We start from the raw sequence: 6749 nt of genomic DNA, 5'->3' as shown, positions 1-6749 counted from the left end.
AGCAAAAAGGACCGCACCACCACCTATTTCAAAAAACTTAGTATTTTCCAAGAGTATTTTTCAGTTGGCATCATACTGTGTCCAAAAAGGGGGAGAAAGTAGTATTTCAAAATGATATCTCAAAACCCTCTTGAACACTAAGAGGAGGATCTCTTTTAGGGGGAGTTTTGTTTAGTCAAAGGAAAAGCATTTGAAACAGGGGGAGAAAATTTCAAATCTTGAAAATGCTTTGCAAAACTCTTATTCATTTACCTTTGATTATTTACAAAAGATCTTTGAAATGGATTTACAGAGAGAAATTGCAAAAACAAAACATGTGGTGCAAACGTGGTCCAAAATGTTATATAAGAAAGAAACATTCCATGCATATCTTGTAAGTAGTTATATTGGCTCAATTCTAAGAAACCTTTACACTTACATTATGCAAACTAGTTCAATTATGCACTTCTATATTTGCTTTGGTTTGTGTTGGCATCAATCACCAAAAAGGGGGAGATTGAAAGGGAATTAGGCTTACACCTAGTTCCTAAATAATTTTGGTGGTTGAATTGCCCAACACAAATCTTTGGACTAACTAGTTTGCCCAAGTGTATAGATTATACAGGTGTAAAAGGTTCACACTCAACCAATAAAAAGACCAAGTTTTGGATTCAACAACGGAGCAAAGGGGCAACCGAAGGCACCCCTGGTCTGGCGCACCGGACTGTCCGGTGTGCCACCGGACATGTCCGGTGCACCAGGGGGACTCAGACTCAAACTCTCCACCTTCGGGAATTCCCAGGGGCAACTCGGCTATAATTCACCGGACTGTCCGGTGTACACCGGACAGTGTCCGGTGCGCCAAGGGAGGTCGGCCTCAGGAACTCGCCAGCTTCGGAAAACGCCAACGGCTAGTCCGCTAAAATTCACCGGACTGTCCGGTGTGCACCGGACTGTCCGGTGCGCCTCCGGAGCAACGGTCTTCTCCGCGCCAACGGCTCTCTGCCACGCATTTAATGCGCGCTCTGCGCGCGCAGGAGTCAGAAACGCCCATGCTGGCACACCGGACAGCAAACAGTACCTGTCCGGTGTGCACCGGACACCCAGGCGGGCCCACAAGTCAGAAGCTCCAACGGTCAGAATCCAACGGCAGTGATGACGTGGCAGGGGCACCGGACTGTCCGGTGTGCACCGGACTGTCCGGTGCGCCATCGAACAGACAGCCTCCCAACGGCCATTTTTGGTGGTTGGGGCTATAAATACCCCAACCACCCCACCATTCATTGCATCCAAGTTTTCCACTTCTCAACCACTTACAAGAGCTAGGCATTCAATTCTAGACACATACAAAGAGATCAAATCCTCTCCAATTCCACACAAGGCTCTAGTGATTAGCGAGAGAGATTTGCCGTGTTCTTTTGAGCTCTTGCGCTTGGATTGCTTCTTTTCTTTCTCACTTATTCTTGTGATCAAAACTCCATTGTAATCAAGGCAAGAGGCACCAATTGTGTGGTGGCCCTTGCGGGGAAGTTTTGTTCCCGGCTTTGATTTGAGAAGAGAAGCTCACTCGGTCCGAGGGACCGTTTGAGAGAGGGAAGGGTTGAAAGAGACCCGGCCTTTGTGGCCTCCTCAACGGGGAGTAGGTTTGCGAGAACCGAACCTCGGTAAAACAAATCCGTGTGTCTCACTTCATTATTCGCTTGCGATTTGTTTTGCGCCCTCTCTCGCGGACTCGTTTATATTTCTAACGCTAACCCGGCTTGTAGTTGTGTTTATATTTATAAATTTCAGTTTCGCCCTATTCACCCCCCCCTCTAGGCGACTTTCAGGAACGACTTTTGAGCTTCGGAACTTACTCTTCGCTCCCTTAGGAACATCTTTGTAGCTTTGGAACTTACTCTACGCTCCCTTAGGAATGTCTTTATAGCTTCGGAACTTAATTCTGTCACACTCGATGGTGTAACCACAGTATTGTTTCATCAAGTTGAAAGTTAATCCCTCCTGTATTGTTTTTCTTGCGAGAAAAAATAAAGGCAGAAAGAGTTAAGATACATTAGATCAACATATTCCTTGGCCGAGCCATTGTAGTCCCTTTAGTAGATGTGCTTCGATTTAGGCACAATGTTGTTGACTGTGCGAGCTTCGGACTCCTCCCGAAGGTCGCGCTGTTGCTGAGTATGATTGCACCTTTTCTGGTTGCTGATTGTGAACCAGCGGTGGTGGTGGTGGCAACTGAGGCCAGGAAGCTCGGGAATGACTTGCCGAAGCGACATAAGCCATATGTTGTTGATTTTCTACACATTCTGGGATGTATGGAGAGTAGCACGAAGCAGTGTGGAGGACTTGCTTCGGCTGACTCTACCGCGCCTAGGCTTCAGCAATTTCCTTTTGCTTCTGAATTGTGACCTGGCATGTCCTTGTTGTATGGCCCTTGTCCTCGCCACAAAAGAGGCAGTACAACTTTCTGAGTTGATTGTCGAACCTTCCTCCATTGAAGCTTCTTCCCCCTCTACCTCTTGGAGCTGGTGGTCTGAAAGAAGTCTGTTGCATGGTCGAAGACAGTGAGCTATGATGGCTGTTCTGAGCATTATGGGTCCTTTTATCACTGGCATTGGAGTTATGAATTGACCAGACATGCCTGGGATGAAGTCTCCCTCCGAAGCCCCTAGTCATTTCAGAAAACATGTATGCTTCCTCCCTTCTTTGGCAAAAATCATTATCAGCCTCGATGTACTCATCCATCTTCTGAAGGAGCTTCTCCAGGGGTTGTGGGGGTTTCCTGGCAAAATATTGGGCTATAGGTCCTGGCCGAAGCCCCTTGATCATGGCCTCAATGATAATTTCATTAGGCACTGTAGGCGCTTGTGCTCTCAAACGCAGAAACCTTTGGACATACGCCTGAAGGTACTCCTCATGGTCTTGCATGCATTGAAACAAAGCCTGAGCAATGACTGGCTTCATCTGAAAGCCTAAGAAACTAGTGACTAGCATATCCTTGAGCTTCTGCCATGATGTGATTGTTCCTGGCCGAAGGGAGGAGTACCACGTCTGGGCCATGCTTCGGACTGCCATGACGAACAACTTTGCCATGACAGCAGCGTTACCCCCATACGAGGATATTGTTGCCTCGTAGCCCATCAAGATTTGCTTTGGATCTGAATGCCCATCATACATGGGCAACTGAGGTGGCTTGTAGGATTGTGGCCACGAGGTAGCTTGCAATTCTGCTGCCAAAGGAGAAGCATCATCAAAAGTAAAGTTACCATGATGAAAGTCATCATACCATTCATCTTCGTTGAATGAGCTCTCCTGACGAAGCTCCCTGTGCTGAGGCCTTCGGTCCTGGTCATCTTGAGTAAGATGACGCATTTCCTCAGCGGCTTCATCAATCTTCTTCTGAAGATCAGCCAGGCGAAGCATCTTCTCCTTTTTTCCTTTGCACTTGTTGATGGATTGCTTCTAAATCCTCGATTTCCTGGTCAATATGCTCCTCCTGAAGAGTTGGGCTGGTGGCCTTTCTCTTTTGGCTCCTGGCCTCTCGCAGAGAGAGTGCATCCTGATTTGTGTCCAGTGGCTGCAGGGCAGCCCCTAGCACCATTGCCTTCTTCGGCGGCATGTCGAAGGTGGATGCTTTGCCGAAGGTTTGTGGAAGTGAGTTCACCGGAGGTGGGTGCCAATGTTGGCTACTTGTTCTCAAATGCTATAAATCAAGAACAAGGAAACACAATTCTTAATGGTTAAAGACCTTCGTCCTTCGAAGTATTATTTCCTTTCGGATATAATGATCTTCATACGAAGGTCATGAAGGACATACCTTCATCATTTCGATATATAAATATGAATGCGAATAAGAAAGTAAAGGAACACAAAGAAATAGAGATAATAATACTAATAATCATGTATCAATAATTTATTTATTTTTGTATTCCATGAACATGAACAAACATCAATAATATTCATATTACATCAGTACCTTCGACTTGCCAGAAGGTGGGGCGCGAGAATGACGCGAGAGTTATTACAATCCAGCGTGAACAATACAGTGTTACTATTCATCTATTTATAGGCACGGGACGCAGCCCGGATAAAAGTACATTTATGTCCCTGGTAACTATCTATAATATTAACAAGAATTAATAAGGACTGTATAGTCTTTATCCCTTTTCAGTCGTTATCATACTTGAGCTTCGTCAACATGTTCAGCCGAAGTCCTTTGGCTTCTAGCTTCGTCGCCCACTCTTTATTTTCCTTCATTCTGTCATAAGAGAAGTTCTCCATCCCAAAGCCGAAGCTCCCTGTAACTATTCATAATCATGCTGAAAACATATGGTTAGTCACATTTTTGAGGACCTTCGGAAGAGAAAGGCCCCCAACAGTAGCACAACGGAGTTACAACTCGAAAGTGTGCTCAAAACTCTATCTAGCAAAGCAGTAGCGTGATCGCAAGGTCTCGGTGTTGTATAGTGTTCAAAGAATGATTAGGATATTCTCCATGGCTTTAAAGGGGGTCCTTTTATAGCCCCAAGGGACGTAGGAGCCATTGGAGCTCCATTTGAAAGGCCATGGTTGTCTTTTGTCTACGGGTGCACCGGACTCTGCACAGTGCAATACTGCAATGGCTATGAATCCCTGATTGGCTAATTTCCACTTTTGAGGGGCACCTAACTGACCGGTGCGGCAATTGACTGTTGGCTTCGACCGACGTGTCAAATAGTCGTTGGCTGGCTGGCACACCAGACTATCTGACACTCCTTGCGGACTGTCCGGTAATTTATAGCCGACGCTGGCTTATTTTCCCGAGAGCAGGCCTTTCGATCGGACCGTGCACCAGACTGTCCGTTGGGTGGCACCGGACCGTTCGATGCTACGCAGACCTATCCAACTTCTCCTTTCCATTTCAAATCTCTTTTGCTCATTTTTGGCTTGACTTCATAAAGTCCCTAGCACTTAGACAAATATGATTAGTACCCAAAAATAATTTACTAAGTGTTCAGAGCTTACCTTTTTCACTTGGTACCATATGCATTTGTGTTATGCCCTCTTTCAAGTCTAAAAGAGCCTCTTTCTCAATTTGCTTTAAGTACCTATGCTCATTGCTCATATAAGATGATGTTAGTCTAAACATAATGTGTTGAGCATTTAATCACCAAAACAAACTAGAAATGGCCCAGAAGCACATTTCCCTTTCAAGTTTGTGCGATATTATAATGTTTGTTCAATATCAGTTCATTATATATTGAGTTGGAGTTTTTATATCGTCAATATAATATTAGTATTATGTGATATTTTTCCACATAGTTTTTACGTATCATAGTGATATTTGTCATTTTGTATCTATATTGTATACTAATTTATAACTTACGTGACAACGTATGGGCACATACCTAGTAAAACTATAAGAATGCATAATAGTTTTATATAGATAGAATGCAACCTAGGACTTCATACATAGGGTGCAGGAGGCCTGGCCTGTTTGGTTCAGCTTTTTCTGATCAGCTTTTTTGGGGAATCTGGTGTGAGAAGAATCTGAGTATAATGGTGATTACGTGCGGATGAATCTGAGAATTAGGATCTAGAAAGTGATGGATTCCTAATATCGTGACGACTCGACCGAGTTTATATTCACATTAATTTTGGACAGTTTACCAAAGTAATTCTTATATAAGCTGGCTAAAAAGCTGGAGCATTTAATAATCCACAACAATTTTTTATGGCTAAAAGTTAAAAAAAACCCAAACAAACATGGTCGTCGTCCCTCTTCAAGTAACGGGGACTAGTATGTAAATATCTTTTAGGTCCCTGTGACCCATCCCTAGGCGACAGGCACCGAAAACTGTAGTTTTTTAAGTCTAGATATAAAATATAATTTTGATTATTTTTTACATATATAAAAAAAATTACCAGCAAGGCATCAAGTGGCCACGGAAGGGCCGAAAGAGCGAGAGGGCCGCGAAAGAGCCGAAAGCAAACGAGTGCGATAATTGGGACAACAAATAAGTCAGGTGAAAAAGAACCAGGCAAAAAAAGAGAGATAATTTTTGTTAGGTTAGAACGAGATGGGCCGTATTATGATAAAATAAACTTTTCGTCTTATTATTTGATCTATATATTATACATAAATTTGTTTCCTTATTATTTGACTAGGTGAGTGCCCGTGCGTTACAACAGGGACATATAATACCATGCTAACTTATATACAAAATGTGTGTTATACTGTTATGAGAATGTTTCATAATTCATTTGTGATCCTGGTCATACATAAATTTTGTTATTTTAATCTAGTTGTTTCACCACTACGTTGCAACCATCAGTATCATGCAGACTTCGATATATGTCATGATTTCTATGATCTCATCATTGGAGAGCACGTCCCACACCTGCCGGAAAAAGTTCTCTCGTACATCGTCAGGCATCAGACACACACCACCATACGCGCTTGCTCAAACAAAAAAAAGCAAGTGTGTGTTTTTGCGAAGAGAATTAAAGACAGACCAACACAAAAGCTACCTCGACGGTGGGGAGGATGACGAACTGATCATTGCTGTTGGTCCTCCTCTGCGTCACCTCCGGCGCCAAGATGACGCCAGTGTCTGTCACACCCGGTTTTTGGAAGGCAAACCGAATGCGAACCATGTACGTGTCAGGATCAGAAACTCACGTACACAGCGATTACATAATTAGACATCATCACACAATGCTCGAAAAAAATAGCGGAAAGGTATTTGATTACATCAAGATGTTCAAGACATCCACAGAGTCTATTACATAAC

This window comes from Zea mays, chromosome 7, assembly GCF_902167145.1.
Source record: "Zea mays cultivar B73 chromosome 7, Zm-B73-REFERENCE-NAM-5.0, whole genome shotgun sequence".
Lineage (NCBI taxonomy): Eukaryota > Viridiplantae > Streptophyta > Magnoliopsida > Poales > Poaceae > Zea > Zea mays.
This window is presented reverse-complemented; position numbering follows the sequence as displayed.